At 37.4% G+C, this 16,650-nt stretch overlaps 1 long non-coding RNA gene across 1 annotated transcript; it reads left to right on the forward strand.

Moving 5' to 3' along the window:
• Window positions 1-5,866: 5,866 nt before the first annotated feature.
• On the forward strand, window positions 5,867-6,644 carry LOC127924197 (uncharacterized). The gene is made up of 3 exons (XR_008117118.1): window positions 5,867-5,940; window positions 6,317-6,396; window positions 6,557-6,644. It is a non-coding gene; the product is annotated as an uncharacterized LOC127924197 (long non-coding RNA).
• Window positions 6,645-16,650: the final 10,006 nt, after the last annotated feature.

The raw sequence follows: 16,650 nt of genomic DNA on the forward strand, positions 1-16,650 counted from the left end.
CTATCTAATCATGGGATTGTTCACTATCTAATCATGGGATTGTTCACTATCTAATCATGGGATTGTTCACTAGTTAATCATGGGATTGTTCACTATCTAATCATGGGGTTGTTCACTAGCTAATCATGGGATTGTTCACTAGTTAATCATGGGATTGTTCACTAGCTAATCATGGGATTGTTCACTATCTAATCATGGGATTGTTCACTAGTTAATCATGGGATTGTTCACTATCTAATCATGGGATTGTTCACTATCTAATCATGGGATTGTTCACTAGTTAATCATGGGATTGTTCACTATCTAATCATGGGGTTGTTCACTAGTTAATCATGGGATTGTTCACTATCTAATCATGGGATTGTTCACTATCTAATCATGGGATTGTTCACTAGTTAATCATGGGATTGTTCACTATCTAATCATGGGGTTGTTCACTAGCTAATCATGGGATTGTTCACTAGTTAATCATGGGGTTGTTCACTATCTAATCATGGGATTGTTCACTATCTAATCATGGGATTGTTCACTATCTAATCATGGGATTGTTCACTATCTAATCATGGGATTGTTCACTAGTTAATCATGGGATTGTTCACTATCTAATCATGGGATTGTTCACTATCTAATCATGGGATTGTTCACTAGTTAATCATGGGATTGTTCACTAGTTAATCATGGGATTGTTCACTATCTAATCATGGGATTGTTCACTATCTAATCATGGGATTGTTCACTATCTAATCATGGGATTGTTCACTAGCTAATCATGGGATTGTTCACTAGCTAATCATGGGATTGTTCACTAGCTAATCATGGGATTGTTCACTATCTAATCATGGGATTGTTCACTATCTAATCATGGGATTGTTCACTAGCTAATCATGGGATTGTTCACTAGCTAATCATGGGATTGTTCACTATCTAATCATGGGATTGTTCACTATCTAATCATGGGATTGTTCACTAGCTAATCATGGGATTGTTCACTATCTAATCATGGGATTGTTCACTAGCTAATCATGGGATTGTTCACTAGCTAATCATGGGATTGTTCACTATCTAATCATGGGATTGTTCACTATCTAATCATGGGATTGTTCACTATCTAATCATGGGATTGTTCACTAGCTAATCATGGGATTGTTCACTATCTAATCATGGGATTGTTCACTAGCTAATCATGGGATTGTTCACTAGCTAATCATGGGGTTGTTTACTATCTAATCATGGGATTGTTCACTAGTTAATCATGGGATTGTTCACTAGCTAATCATGGGATTGTTCACTATCTAATCATGGGATTGTTCACTAGTTAATCATGGGATTGTTCACTATCTAATCATGGGATTGTTCACTATCTAATCATGGGATTGTTCACTAGTTAATCATGGGATTGTTCACTATCTAATCATGGGATTGTTCACTAGCTAATCATGGGATTGTTCACTATCTAATCATGGGATTGTTCACTAGCTAATCATGGGATTGTTCACTATCTAATCATGGGATTGTTCACTAGTTAATCATGGGATTGTTCACTAGCTAATCATGGGATTGTTCACTAGCTAATCATGGGATTGTTCACTAGTTAATCATGGGATTGTTCACTAGTTAATCATGGGATTGTTCACTATCTAATCATGGGATTGTTCACTAGTTAATCATGGGATTGTTCACTATCTAATCATGGGATTGTTCACTATCTAATCATGGGATTGTTCACTAGCTAATCATGGGATTGTTCACTATCTAATCATGGGATTGTTCACTAGCTAATCATGGGATTGTTCAATGACAGATATGTATTTGTTTAAAATCACTTCAGAGAGACAAATATAAAGAGAAATGACTCGAGACAGTGTTGTTTAACTCACTGACCAGGACCCATGAGTTCTTCTTACCTTTGTTCAGTAGAAAAGTCTCCCTCTCTAAAGTTTATAAGTCTAAACTAAATGAAAAATTCTGCTTTGAACGTTGATTAACTTGTAACCTGAGAATTTCTGTATTTTCAATTTGGCGCTCTGCAATTTGGCGCTAGCCTCCCACCTCCCATAAGAAGTTAAAGAGCTTGGTGGGTTTTTTCATTCTCTAATCAAGGCATGGGATTGTTCAATGACAAACATGCATTTGTTTAAAATCTATCACTTGATGGTTTCATTTCAGAGGGACAAATAATAATGTTTTCCCACAAAATGCTATTCATCTGCCTCATTCTCAAATGTGACCAACCGGCTGAATGTTGTCTTCTGTGGCAAAACTTGAAATTGTGTTTTTTAATTGGATAAAAGTACAGACTCAGTGTTAGAAAACTAAATACCATACACTACAGTAGTAGAGACTCAGTGTTAGAAAACTAAATATCAGACACTACAGTAGTAGAGACTCAGTGTTAGAAAACTAAATATCAGACACTACAGTTGAGGAAGAATGGGAAAGTAATGTTTTGAAAGATGATAAACTTTGAGAAAATGTCCTTTGAATGTTTTGGTACCTACTGGAGAGCTCTTCTCTGTCTACAGGGCTGCTACTTTGTCAGATAATGTCACCCATCTAAATAAATCATTTTGAATACATTTAACTCTTTAACTCTATTTAACTGTATGGTGTTTATGGTTTATGTCAGTTTCAATGTTTGTTACACTATAAATGGTTATTTAATGGTTGTAAGTGGTCAAATGAACCAGAACATTTTGTATTTTACAATTCTGAGTCTGACTACTGACTGACTACAATTCTGACTACTTTAGTAAGGAATTACACATTATTCAGTAGTACTGCAGTTGCTAAAACATTCCAGTAGATGGCAGCATAATTCCACAAATGACATTAGCTTTCTAATTCCAGTAGATGGCAGCATAATTCCACAAATGACATTAGTTTTCTAATTCCAGTAGATGGCAGCATAATTCCACAAATGACATTAGTTTTCTAATTCCAGTAGATGGCAGCATAATTCCACAAATGACATTAGCTTTCTAATTCCAGTAGATGGCAGCATAATTCCACAAATGACATTAGCTTTCTAATTCCAGTAGATGGCAGCATAATTCCACAAATGACATTAGTTTTCTAATTCCAGTAGATGGCAGCATAATTCCACAAATGACATTAGTTTTCTAATTCCAGTAGATGGCAGCATAATTCCACAAATGACATTAGCTTTCTAATTCCAGTAGATGGCAGCATAATTCCCACAAATGACATTAGCTTTCTAATTCCAGTAGATGGCAGCATAATTCCACAAATGACATTAGTTTTCTAATTCCAGTAGATGGCAGCATAATTCCACAAATGACATTAGCTTTCTAATTCCAGTAGATGGCAGCATAATTCCACAAATGACATTAGTTTTTTCTAATTCCAGTAGATGGCAGCATAATTCCACAAATGACATTAGTTTTCTAATTCCAGTAGATGGCAGCATAATTCCACAAATGACATTAGCTTTCTAATTCCAGTAGATGGCAGCATAATTCCACAAATGACATTAGTTTTCTAATTCCAGTAGATGGCAGCATAATTCCACAAATGACATTAGTTTTCTAATTCCAGTAGATGGCAGCATAATTCCACAAATGACATTAGCTTTCTAATTCCAGTAGATGGCAGCATAATTCCACAAATGACATTAGCTTTCTAATTCCAGTAGATGGCAGCATAATTCCACAAATGACATTAGTTTTCTAATTCCAGTAGATGGCAGCATAATTCCACAAATGACATTAGCTTTCTAATTCCAGTAGATGGCAGCATAATTCCACAAATGACATTAGCTTTCTAATTCCAGTAGATGGCAGCATAATTCCACAAATGACATTAGTTTTCTAATTCCAGTAGATGGCAGCATAATTCCACAAATGACATTAGTTTTCTAATTCCAGTAGATGGCAGCATAAGAACACAAACACCATTTCACCACAATAGTTTTCTCCCTGGATACACCACCATTTGGCTCTATATTTTCAATAAATATTTAGCAATTAAAAGTTATTAATTCACATACAGATATTGGTGAGGCAGCTGAGAAATAAAGTGTATTTTTCGAATTCCTTAGATCAGTCTCAAACCTGCCCTACCTATCCCATTCCAGTTTACCAGGTCACCCAGTTCAAACTACATTTGAAAAATAAAACACATGTGACTTTTTTAATGAAGTGTTCTGCCTTGCAATAATAAATATAATAAATATAATAAAATAACAAAACAAAAACAGCAAAATGCTGAGACAGGTTTTGATTAACAAAGGAATCAGTGCTATTTGGTGCTATAATGGTATTTACTAACATAATATTATTACTAAAACAGTTTCTAAAATAATTAGGGTTTAAGGTTAATGCTAAAATAGGTCATACGTAGGGTTAGATGCTGATGTAAAAAGGGCTTTATAAATACATTTGATTGATTGTTAGGTTCAGGGTTTTTAAGGTAAAAAGGTATAAACCCAGTATGGGTTTATAGGTCTCTTGCTCCTCCCTGTGGCCTCTGTGGGTACTACATAACTCATTCACGACACAACAAAAACAAAACAAAATTCTGGCTGTTTAAATCGGCCACGTCTTGAAAAAGAGGACAGGGACATACGTTTTAGTTAGGTGGTATACCTTTTTCTGAAAACAAGAAAATGTTTAACATTTTCCCTCCACAGACCCCCGGATTGAGATATATATTAGTTAAACATCTGAGAACAGTAATATTGAAGGTCCCCATAGCAACCATTTCTGATTCAAAAACAAATGTGAACATTTTGGAAACATTTTAATAATGTTATCAAAAATTGTCATCTCACCTCTTAGCTTTGGTGTCATGTTCCCCAGAGACACTCATTTTAGAAGCAGGGCCCCCTCTCTCTCCCCAGAGACTCATTTTAGAGCACTGACCCCTAAACAGAGATCCAAAATGTTGGTTGTGGTTAACACAGTAATTATTTAATGTTAAATGTTATCATTTATTAATTTTCTCTTATAAAACATTTACTAACAGACACAGAAACAATCAGATGATTTAATGCATCACATGAAAACGTAATTGTGACATTTCATCTCCATGATAACAGTCTGTAATAATAATAAGTCACTGTTTGTTAAGGTAGTGTCACGCCCTGGTCAAGGTATTTTGTGTTTATCTTCATTTATTTGGTCAGGCCAGGGTGTGGCATGGGGTTTTGTATGTGGTGTGTTGGTATTGGAATTGTAGCCAGTGGGGTGTTCTAGTTAAGTCTATGGCTGTCTGGAGTGGTTCTCAATCAGAGGCAGGTGTTTATCGTTGTCTCTGATTGGGAACCATATTTAGGCAGCCATATTCTGTGAGTGTTTTGTGGGTGATTGTCCTTAGTGTCCTTGTTCCTGTCTCTGTGTTAGTTTACACAAGTATAGGCTGTTTCGGTTTCGTTACGTTCTTTGTTTGTAGTGTTTGTAATTGATTCGTGTTTACGTTTGTTTATTAAACATGGATCGCAATCTACACGCTGCATTTTGGTTCGACTCTCCTTCACCACAAGAGAACTGTTACAGGTAGTTCTAGACAGTACAGCAACAATAACAATAATAATAATAATAATAATAATAATAATAATAATAATAATAATAATAATAAGTCACTGTTTGTTAAGGTAGTTATAGACAGTACAGCAACAATAATAATAACAATAATAATAATATATATAAGTCACTGTTTGTTAAGGTGGTTATAGACAGTACAGCAACAATAATAATAACAATAATAATAATAATAATAATAAGTCACTGTTTGTTAAGGTAGTTATAGACAGTACAGCAACAATAATAATAACAATAATAATAATAATAATAATAATAATAATAATAATAATAATAATAATAATAATAATAATAATAATAATAAGTCACTGTTTGTTAAGGTAGTTATAGACAGTACAGCAACAATAATAATAATAATAATAATAAGTCACTGTTTGTTAAGGTAGTTATAGACAGTACAGCAACAATAATAATAATAATAATAATAATAATAATAATAAGTCACTGTTTGTTAAGGTAGTTATAGACAGTACAGCAACAATAATAATAATAATAATAATAATAATAATAATAATAATAATAATAAGTCACTGTTTGTTAAGGTAGTTATAGACAGTACAGCAACAATAACAATAATAATAATAATAATAATAATAAGTCACTGTTTGTTAAGGTAGTTATAGACAGTACAGCAACAATAATAATAATAATAATAATAATAAGTCACTGTTTGTTAAGGTAGTTATAGACAGTACAGCAACAATAATAATAATAATAATAATAATAATAATAATAATAATAAGTCACTGTTTGTTAAGGTAGTTCTAGACAGTACAGCAACAACAATAATAATAATAATAATAATAATAATAATAATAATAAGTCACTGTTTGTTAAGGTAGTTCTAGACAGTACAGCAACAACAATAATAATAATAATAATAATAATAATAAGTCACTGTTTGTTAAGGTAGTTATAGACAGTACAGCAACAATAATAATAATAATAATAATAATAATAATAATAATAATAATAATAATAAGTCACTGTTTGTTAAGGTAGTTATAGACAGTACAGCAACAACAATAATAATAATAATAATAATAAGTCACTGTTTGTTAAGGTAGTTATAGACAGTACAGCAACACAAGGCCATGTCTCACATTTATTTGTATTCATTAAAGTGGCTATTTATTGTCTTTCAGTCTGTTATTGTCTAAAGTTATCTGAGAATGTAGACAGAACGGCTAACGACCAACAACTAATTCTTGTTCTCATGTAAAATAAAACATTTACTAACAGACATAGAAACAGTCAGGTGATTTAATGCATCACATGAACATGTAGCTGTGACATTTCATCTCCATGGTAACTGTCTGTAATAATAATAAGTCACTGTTTGTTAATGTAGTTATAGACAGTACAGCAACAATAATAATAATAATAATAATAAGTCACTGTTTGTTAATGTAGTTATAGACAGTACAGCAACAATGACAATAATAATAATAATAAGTCACTGTTTGTTAAGGTAGTTATAGACAGTACAGCAACAATAATAATAATAATAATAATAATAATAATAATAATAATAATAATAAGTCACTGTTTGTTAAGGTAGTTATAGACAGTACAGCAACAATAACAATAATAATAATAATAATAATAATAAGTCACTGTTTGTTAAGGTAGTTCTAGACAGTACAGCAACAATAATAATAATAATAATAATAATAAGTCACTGTTTGTTAAGGTAGTTATAGACAGTACAGCAACAACAATAATAATAATAATAATAATAATAATAATAATAATAAGTCACTGTTTGTTAAGGTAGTTATAGACAGTACAGCAACAACAATAATAATAATAATAATAATAATAATAATAATAATAAGTCACTGTTTGTTAAGGTAGTTATAGACAGTACAGCAACAATAATAATAATAATAAGTCACTGTTTGTTAAGGTAGTTATAGACAGTACAGCAACAATAATAATAATAATAAGTCACTGTTTGTTAAGGTAGTTATAGACAGTACAGCAACACAAGGCCATGTCTCACACTTATTTTTATTCACCAAAAGTGGCTTTGTATCTCTCAGTCTGTTATTGTCTAAAGTTATCTGAGAATGTAGACAGAACGGCTAACGACCAACAACTAATTCTTGTTCTCATGTAAAATAAAACATTTACTAACAGACATAGAAACAGTCAGGTGATTTAATGCATCACATGAACATGTAGTTGTGACATTTCATCTCCATGGTAACTGTCTGTAATAATAATAAGTCACTGTTTGTTAAGGTAGTTATAGACAGTACAGCAACAATAATAATAATAATAATAATAATAATAATAATAAGTCACTGTTTGTTAAGGTAGTTATAGACAGTACAGCAACAATAATAATAATAATAATAATAATAATAAGTCACTGTTTGTTAAGGTAGTTATAGACAGTACAGCAACACAAGGCCATGTCTCACATTTATTTTTATTCATTAAAGAGAATATAGACAGAAGGGCTAAAACTGACATGATTGATCCATTCAGAAAGTTTATTTGCAACAAGTAAGAGGTTGTTAGTGATATGTAGATGTTATATTATGTAAAGTAGACTAGGTTATAATGTATAGTAATGGGTTGTTAGTGGTATGTAGATGTTATATTATGTAAAGTAGACTAGGTTATAATGTATAGTAGTGGGTTGTTAGTGATATGTAGATGTTATATTATGTAAAGTAGACTAGGTTATAATGTATACTAGCAATTTGTTAGTGATATTCATATCAAGGTCTATACCTCGGCTGTAGCCTACAGATCAGTTCACATAATGTTATAGTCCTTCTAGTAGCAGGACAGAGAATGTACTGTATATAACCTACATATCATAGATGACCAGTCTAAACCTGTTCAGGTCAGTTCACATAATGTTATAGTCCTTCCAGTAGCAGGACAGAGAATGTACTGTATATAACCTACATATCATAGATGACCAGTCTAAACCTGTTCAGGTCAGTTCACATAATGTTATAGTCCTTCCAGTAGCAGGACAGAGAATGTACTGTATATAACCTACATATCATAGATGACCAGTCTAAACCTGTTCAGGTCAGTTCACATAATGTTATAGTCCTACCAGTAGCAGGACAGAGAATGTCCACTATATATACAAAAGTATATGGACACCCCTTCAAATTAGTGGATTCGGCTATTTCAGCCACACCTGTTGCTGACAGGTGTATAAAATCGAGCACACCACCATGCAATCTCCATAGACAGACATTGGCAGTAGAATGACCCGTACTGAAGATCTCAGTGCCTTTCAACGTGGCACCGTCATAGGATGCCACCTTTCCAACTTTATGTCAGTTGGTCAAATATCTGCCCTGCTAGAGCTGCCCCAGTCAACTGTAAGTGCTGTTATTGTGAAGTGGAAACATCTAGGAGCAACAACAGCTCAACAGTGAAGTGGTATGCCACTCAAGCTCAGAGAACAGGCTCCTCAGTGCGGAAGCACATAAAAATGGTCTGTCCTCGGTTGCAACACTCAATAACGAGTTCCAAACTGCAGTGTCAGCAAAATAACTGTTAGTCCGGAGCTTCATGAAATGGGTTTCTATGGCCAAGCAGCCGCACACAAGATCACCATGCGCAATGCCAAGCATCGGCTTGAGTGGTGTAAAGCTCGCTGCCATTGGACTCTGGAGCAGTGGAATCTGGGTTTGGTGGATGCCAGGAAAACGCTTCCTGTCCGAATACATTGTGCCAACTGTAAAGTTAGGTGGCGGAGGAAAAATTATCTTGGTCAGTTTGGGAAGGCCCTTTCCTGTTTCAGCATGACAATGTCCCGTGCAGAAAGCGAGGTCCATACAGAAATGATTGTCGAGATCGGTGTGGAAGAACTTGACTGGCCTGCACAGAGCCCTGACCTCAACCCCATTGAACACCTTTGGGATGAATTGTAACGCAGACTTCGAGCCAGGCCTAATCACCCAACATCAGTGCCCGACCTCACTAAGCTCTTGTGGCTGAATGGAAGCAAGTCCCGCAGCGATGTACCAACATCTAGTGGAAAGCCTTCCCAGAATTGTGGAGACTGTTATAGCAGCAAAGGGGGACCAACTCCATATTAATGCCTATGATTTTGGAATGAGATGTTCAACTGGCAGGTGTCCACATACTTTTGGTCATGTAGTGTATGTAGCCTAATCTAAATCAAATCAAATGTTATTGGTCACAATGTCAGAGCGGCATAGACTAAGATACAGTAGAATAGTATAGAATACAGTATATACATATGAGATGAGTAATGCATAGACTAAGATGCAGTAGAATAGTATAGAATAGAGTATATGAGATGAGTAATGCATAGACTAAGATACAGTAGAATAGTATAGAATACAGTATATACATATGAGATGAGTAATGCATAGACTACGATACAGTAGAATAGTATAGAATACAGTATATACATATGAGATGAGTAATGCATAGACTACGATACAGTAGAATAGTATAGAATACAGTATATCCATATGAGATGAGTAATACCAGATATTTAAAGCCGAGGCCAGATTCTTTTCACAACATTTCCAACAGAGACCATCAGGTTGGTCGGCATGATTAGTGATCAGACTGTAGCTCAAACCTACTGTGACTGTTGAATGTCTGACGACTGACCTAACTTTATAATAGTTCGTAGCCGACCTACCAGAATCTGCCCGTCTTTCCTTCAAATCAACACATTTATCTGTCTTCTAATGCAGTGGTGTAAAGTACTTCAGTAAAATACTTTAAAGTACAACTTAAGTAGTTTTTGAGGTATCTGTCCTTTACTTTAATATTTATATTTTTGACTACTTTTACTTTTACTCCACTACATTCCTAATGAAAATAAAGTACTTTATACTCATTACATTTTCCCTGACAACCAAAAGTACTCGTTACATTTAGAATGCTTAGCAGGACAGGAAAATGGTCCAATTCACACACTAAACAGAGAACATCCCTGGTCATCTCTACTAGTCTGGAGGACTCACTAAACAGAGAACATCCCTGGTCATCCCTACTGCCTCTGATCTGGAGGACTCTCTAAACAGAGAACATCCCTGGTCATCCCTACTGCCTCTGATCTGGAGGACTCACTAAACAGAGAACATCCCTGGTCATCCCTACTGCCTCTGATCTGGAGGACTCACTAAACAGAGAACATCCCTGGTCATCCCTACTGCCTCTGATCTGGAGGACTCACTAAACAGAGAACATCCCTGGTCATCCCTACTGCCTCTGATCTGGAGGACTCACTAAACAGAGAACATCCCTGGTCATCCCTACTGCCTCTGATCTGGAGGACTCACTAAACAGAGAACATCCCTGGTCATCCCTACTGCCTCTGATCTGGCAGACTCACTAAACAGAGAACATCCCTGGTCATCCCTACTGCCTCTTATCTGGAGGACTCACTAAACAGAGAACATGCCTGGTCATCTCTACTGCCTCTGATCTGGAGGACTCACTAAACAGAGAACATCCCTGGTCATCCCTACTGCCTCTTATCTGGAGGACTCACTAAACAGAGAACATCCCTGGTCATCCCTACTGCCTCTGATCTGGCAGACTCACTAAACAGAGAACATCCCTGGTCATCCCTACTGCCTCTTATCTGGAGGACTCACTAAACAGAGAACATCCCTGGTCATCCCTACTGCCTCTTATCTGGAGGACTCACTAAACAGAGAACATCCCTGGTCATCCCTACTGCCTCTGATCTGGAGGACTCACTAAACAGAGAACATCCCTGGTCATCCCTACTGCCTCTGATCTGGAGAACTCACTAAACAGAGAACATCCCTGGTCATCCCTACTGCCTCTGATCTGGAGGACTCACTAAACAGAGAACATCCCTGGTCATCCCTACTGCCTCTGATCTGGAGGACTCACTAAACAGAGAACATCCCTGGTCATCCCTACTGCCTCTGATCTGGAGGACTCACTAAACACAAATGCTTTGTTTTTAAATGATGTCTGAGTGTTGGAGTGTGACCTTGGCTATCCATCAATTAACATAATAAGAAAATTGTCCCATCTGGTTTGATTAATATAAGGAATGTTCAATTGTTGCTACTTTACTTTTACTTTTGATACTTAATTATATTTCAAACCAAATACTTTGACTTTTACTGAAGTAGAATTTTACTGGGTGACTTTCACTTTTACTTGAGTCATTTTCTATGAAGGAATCTTTACTTTTACTCCAGTTTGAGAACTGAGTTCTGTTTCCACCACTGTTCTAACGTTCCATATGAGACACAGTTTCAACAGACATTCTGGAACTGAGTTCTGTTTCCACCACTGTTCTAACGTTCCATATGAGACACAGTTTCAACAGACATTCTGGAACTGAGTTCTGTTTCCACCACTGTTCTAACGTTCCATATGAGACACAGTTTCAACAGACATTCTGGAACTGAGTTCTGTTTCCACCACTGTTCTAACGTTCCATATGAGACACAGTTTCAACAGACATTCTGGAACTGAGTTCTGTTTCCACCACTGTTCTAACGTTCCATATGAGACACAGTTTCAACAGACATTCTGGAACTGAGTTCTGTTTCCACCACTGTTCTAACGTTCCATATGAGACACAGTTTCAACAGACATTCTGGAACTGAGTTCTGTTTCCACCACTGTTCTAACGTTCCCTATGAGACACAGTTTCAACAGACATTCTGGAACTGCGTCAGCTACAAAATTACTTTCCATTTCAAATCAGGAAATAAAGTAACAATCACTGGGGGAATTAGTTTTGCATTGCCCGGCTCCCCGGGGGGGGCAGAGTTTAAGCATTTTAGACCATTCCATTGGTCCATAAATTATATGTCCACTCAGCTGTAGCACCGGGCCATGCAAAACAAACCTCCCACTGTAGCAGAGACACAGAGTTCTAATCCAGACCCGTTTCTTCAAGACATCTCTCTTACATTATTATAGATAAACATATAATTTACTATAAACCAAGTTCAGCTGTTTATTTCCTCTGAGATGTGAGTTACTGTAGGACTTTAATAATTGTAAGCAGTCCTACAAACCCAAAAGGTTTTAATTTGAGAATGTTCATTTGTTTGCCTCGATTATTAAATTATTTTAAAATATTTTATGATTAGTTGAATCAGGTGTGTAAGTGTTGGTAAGAACAAAGGATTCAGAAACCCTGAGATAAACATGAAACCATATAATTGAAAAGCCCTTCCACCATCTTTACCAGACGTGTTACTGATAACATGTAGGACTACTGATTAGTTTACACTTTGAAAACTGCTGTCTGTCAGCAACTCAGCTCAAGTAGCAGTTCTACTAACTAGTAATATCTCATTACAGGTATTCATGCACGTACTCTGTCCATTAGAATAGATTATTGTTCAGAAATACTTACTTTATTTTTCAATAATCTCCATATAGTCTTTTCTGCTCTGTCGTCTCAAAATGGATCCTGAACAAAAGAACAACTTTACTTTCTGTTTCAGCTCAGCCGCCTCCCCACCCTGATAATAAAGTGTTATATTGGTATCTTCCACTAGATGGCAGTAAACCCCTGCTGTAACTAGACTTTACAACTATGTGTTCTGTTTCATACAGGCAGTGTCCCAGAGGAGGAGCGTTGCTCTAGGATCAGCTCCCCCTCTCCATGTAATCTGATTCATTATGATCTAGGATCAGGTCCCTCCTCTCCATGTAATCTGATTCATTATGATCTAGGATCAGGTCCCTCCTCTCCATGTAATCTGATTCATTATGACCTAGGATCAGGTCCCACTGTCCATGTAATCTGATTCATTATGATCTAGGATCAGGTCCCCCTCTCCATGTAATCTGATTCATTATGATCTAGGATCAGGTCCCACTGTCCATGTAATCTGATTCATTATGATCTAGGATCAGGTCTCCCTCTCCATGTAATCTGATTCATTATGATCTAGGATCAGGTCCTCCTGTCCATGTAATCTGATTAATTATGATCTAGGATCAGGTCCCCCTCTCCATGTAATCTGATTCATGATGATCTAGGATCAGGTCCCACTGTCCATGTAATCTGATTCATTATGATCTAGGATCAGGTCTCCCTCTCCATGTAATCTGATTCATTATGATCTAGGATCAGGTCCTCCTGTCCATGTAATCTGATTAATTATGATCTAGGATCAGGTCCCCCTCTCCATGTAATCTGATTCATGATGATCTAGGATCAGGTCCTCCTGTCCATGTAATCTGATTCATTATGATCTAGGATCAGGTCCCCCTCTCCATGTAATCTGATTAATTATGATCTAGGATCAGGTCCCCCTGTCCATGTAATCTGATTCATGATGATCTAGGATCAGGTCCTCCTGTCCATGTAATCTGATTCATTATGATCTAGGATCAGGTCCCCGCTCTCCATGTAATCTGATTCATTATGATCTAGGATCAGGTCCTCCTGTCCATGTAATCTGATTCATTATGATCTAGGATCAGGTCCCCGCTCTCCATGTAATCTGATTCATTATGATCTAGGATCAGGTCCTCCTGTCCATGTAATCTGATTCATTATGATTGTTTAGTCTCATGTCTCTTTATATTCATGTAGCCTGGGGGCCATGTAATCTGATTCATTATGATTGTTTAGTCTCATGTCTCTTTATATTCATGTAGACTGGGGGCCATGTAATCTGGTTAATTATGATCTAGTATCAGGTCCTCCTGTCCATGTAATCTGATTCATTATGATTGTTTTGTCTCATGTCTCTTTATATTCATGTAGCCTGGGGGCCATGTAATCTGATTCATTATGATTGTTTTGTCTCATGTCTCTTTATATGCATGTAGCCTGGGGGAAATGTAGCTGTATTGAAATCACCTTGTTTTATAACCTTCTCTGTTTCTCAGTGGTACTTCAGTTGTCCTGACAACGTTCAATTCTTTCACACAGTAATGCTCCAGCATCCACTCAGAGATTATGCATCTACTGCATTCCTCAAATACTGCAGTTGTTCAGCAAGTCCCTGAGATCGTCCTGTTCAACCACATGTATTAGTTTATTTGTCAGATGAAACCTGAGGGGACTGTAGTGGGTCATAATGCATCAACATGGTTCTGAGGTCCTCAACAATGTTATTCTGTACCGTAGCTGGGATGCAGTGTTCTTTCCTGGTTTACTAAATAACAAGACAGATATTGTTTTGGAGACGTTCAATTAGCTGCTCAGTGTTGATCTCTGTGTCTTGAACATATTCAGCCTCTGGCAGACTCTCTACATCGCTCATGTCATCTTCAATGGGATCAGTCCCAGTCTCATGTCATCTTCAATGGGATCAGTCCCAGTCTCATGTCATCTTCAATGGGATCAGTCCCAGTCTCATGTCATCTTCAATGGGATCAGTCTCATGTCATCTTCAATGGGATCAGTCCCAGTCTCATGTCATCTTCAATGGGATCAGTCCCAGTCTCATGTCATCTTCAATGGGATCAGTCCCAGTCTCATGTCATCTTCAATGGGATCAGTCCCAGTCTCATGTCATCTTCAATGGGATCAGTCCCAGTCTCATGTCATCTTCAATGGGATCAGTCCCAGTCTCATGTCATCTTCAATGGGATCAGTCCCAGTCTCATGTCATCTTCAATGGGATCAGTCCCAGTCTCATGTCATCTTCAATGGGATCAGTCCCCGTCTCATGTCATCTTCAATGGGATCAGTCCCCGTCTCATGTCATCTTCAATGGGATCAGTCCCAGTCTCATGTCATCTTCAATGGGATCAGTCCCCGTCTCATGTCATCTTCAATGGGATCAGTCCCAGTCTCATGTCATCTTCAATGGGATCAGTCCCCGTCTCATGTCATCTTCAATGGGATCAGTCCCAGTCTCATGTCATCTTCAATGGGATCAGTCCCGTCTCATGTCATCTTCAATGGGATCAGTCCCAGTCTCATGTCATCTTCAATGGGATCAGTACCAGTCTCATGTCATCTTCAATGGGATCAGTACCAGTCTCATGTCATCTTCAATGGGATCAGTCCCCGTCTCATGTCATCTTCAATGGGATCAGTCCCAGTCTCATGTCATCTTCAATGGGATCAGTCCCAGTCTCATGTCATCTTCAATGGGATCAGTCCCAGTCTCATGTCATCTTCAATGGGATCAGTCCCAGTCTCATGTCATCTTCAATGGGATCAGTCCCAGTCTCATGTCATCTTCAATGGGATCAGTCCCAGTCTCATGTCATCTTCAATGGGATCAGTCCCAGTCTCATGTCATCTTCAATGGGATCAGTCCCCGTCTCATGTCATCTTCAATGGGATCAGTCCCAGTCTCATGTCATCTTCAATGGGATCAGTCCCAGTCTCATGTCATCTTCAATGGGATCAGTCCCCGTCTCATGTCATCTTCAATGGGATCAGTCCCAGTCTCATGTCATCTTCAATGGGATCAGTCCCAGTCTCATGTCATCTTCAATGGGATCAGTCCCAGTCTCATGTCATCTTCAATGGGATCAGTCCCAGTCTCATGTCATCTTCAATGGGATCAGTCCCAGTCTCATGTCATCTTCAATGGGATCAGTCCCAGTCTCATGTCATCTTCAATGGGATCAGTCCCCGTCTCATGTCATCTTCAATGGGATCAGTCCCAGTCTCATGTCATCTTCAATGGGATCAGTCCCAGTCTCATGTCATCTTCAATGGGATCAGTCCCAGTCTCATGTCATCTTCAATGGGATCAGTCCCAGTCTCATGTCATCTTCAATGGGATCAGTCCCAGTCTCATGTCATCTTCAATGGGATCAGTCCCCGTCTCATGTCATCTTCAATGGGATCAGTCCCAGTCTCATGTCATCTTCAATGGGATCAGTCCCAGTCTCATGTCATCTTCAATGGGATCAGTCCCAGTCTCATGTCATCTTCAATGGGATCAGTCCCAGTCTCATGTCATCTTCAATGGGATCAGTCCCAGTCTCATGTCATCTTCAATGGGATCAGTCCCAGTCTCATGTCATCTTCAATGGGATCAGTCCCCGTCTCATGTCATCTTCAATGGGATCAGTCCCAGTCTCATGTCATCTTCAATGGGATCAGTCCCAGTCTCATGTCATCTTCAATGGGATCAGTCCCAATCTC

This window comes from Oncorhynchus keta, unplaced genomic scaffold, assembly GCF_023373465.1.
Source record: "Oncorhynchus keta strain PuntledgeMale-10-30-2019 unplaced genomic scaffold, Oket_V2 Un_contig_3796_pilon_pilon, whole genome shotgun sequence".
NCBI lineage: Eukaryota > Metazoa > Chordata > Actinopteri > Salmoniformes > Salmonidae > Oncorhynchus > Oncorhynchus keta.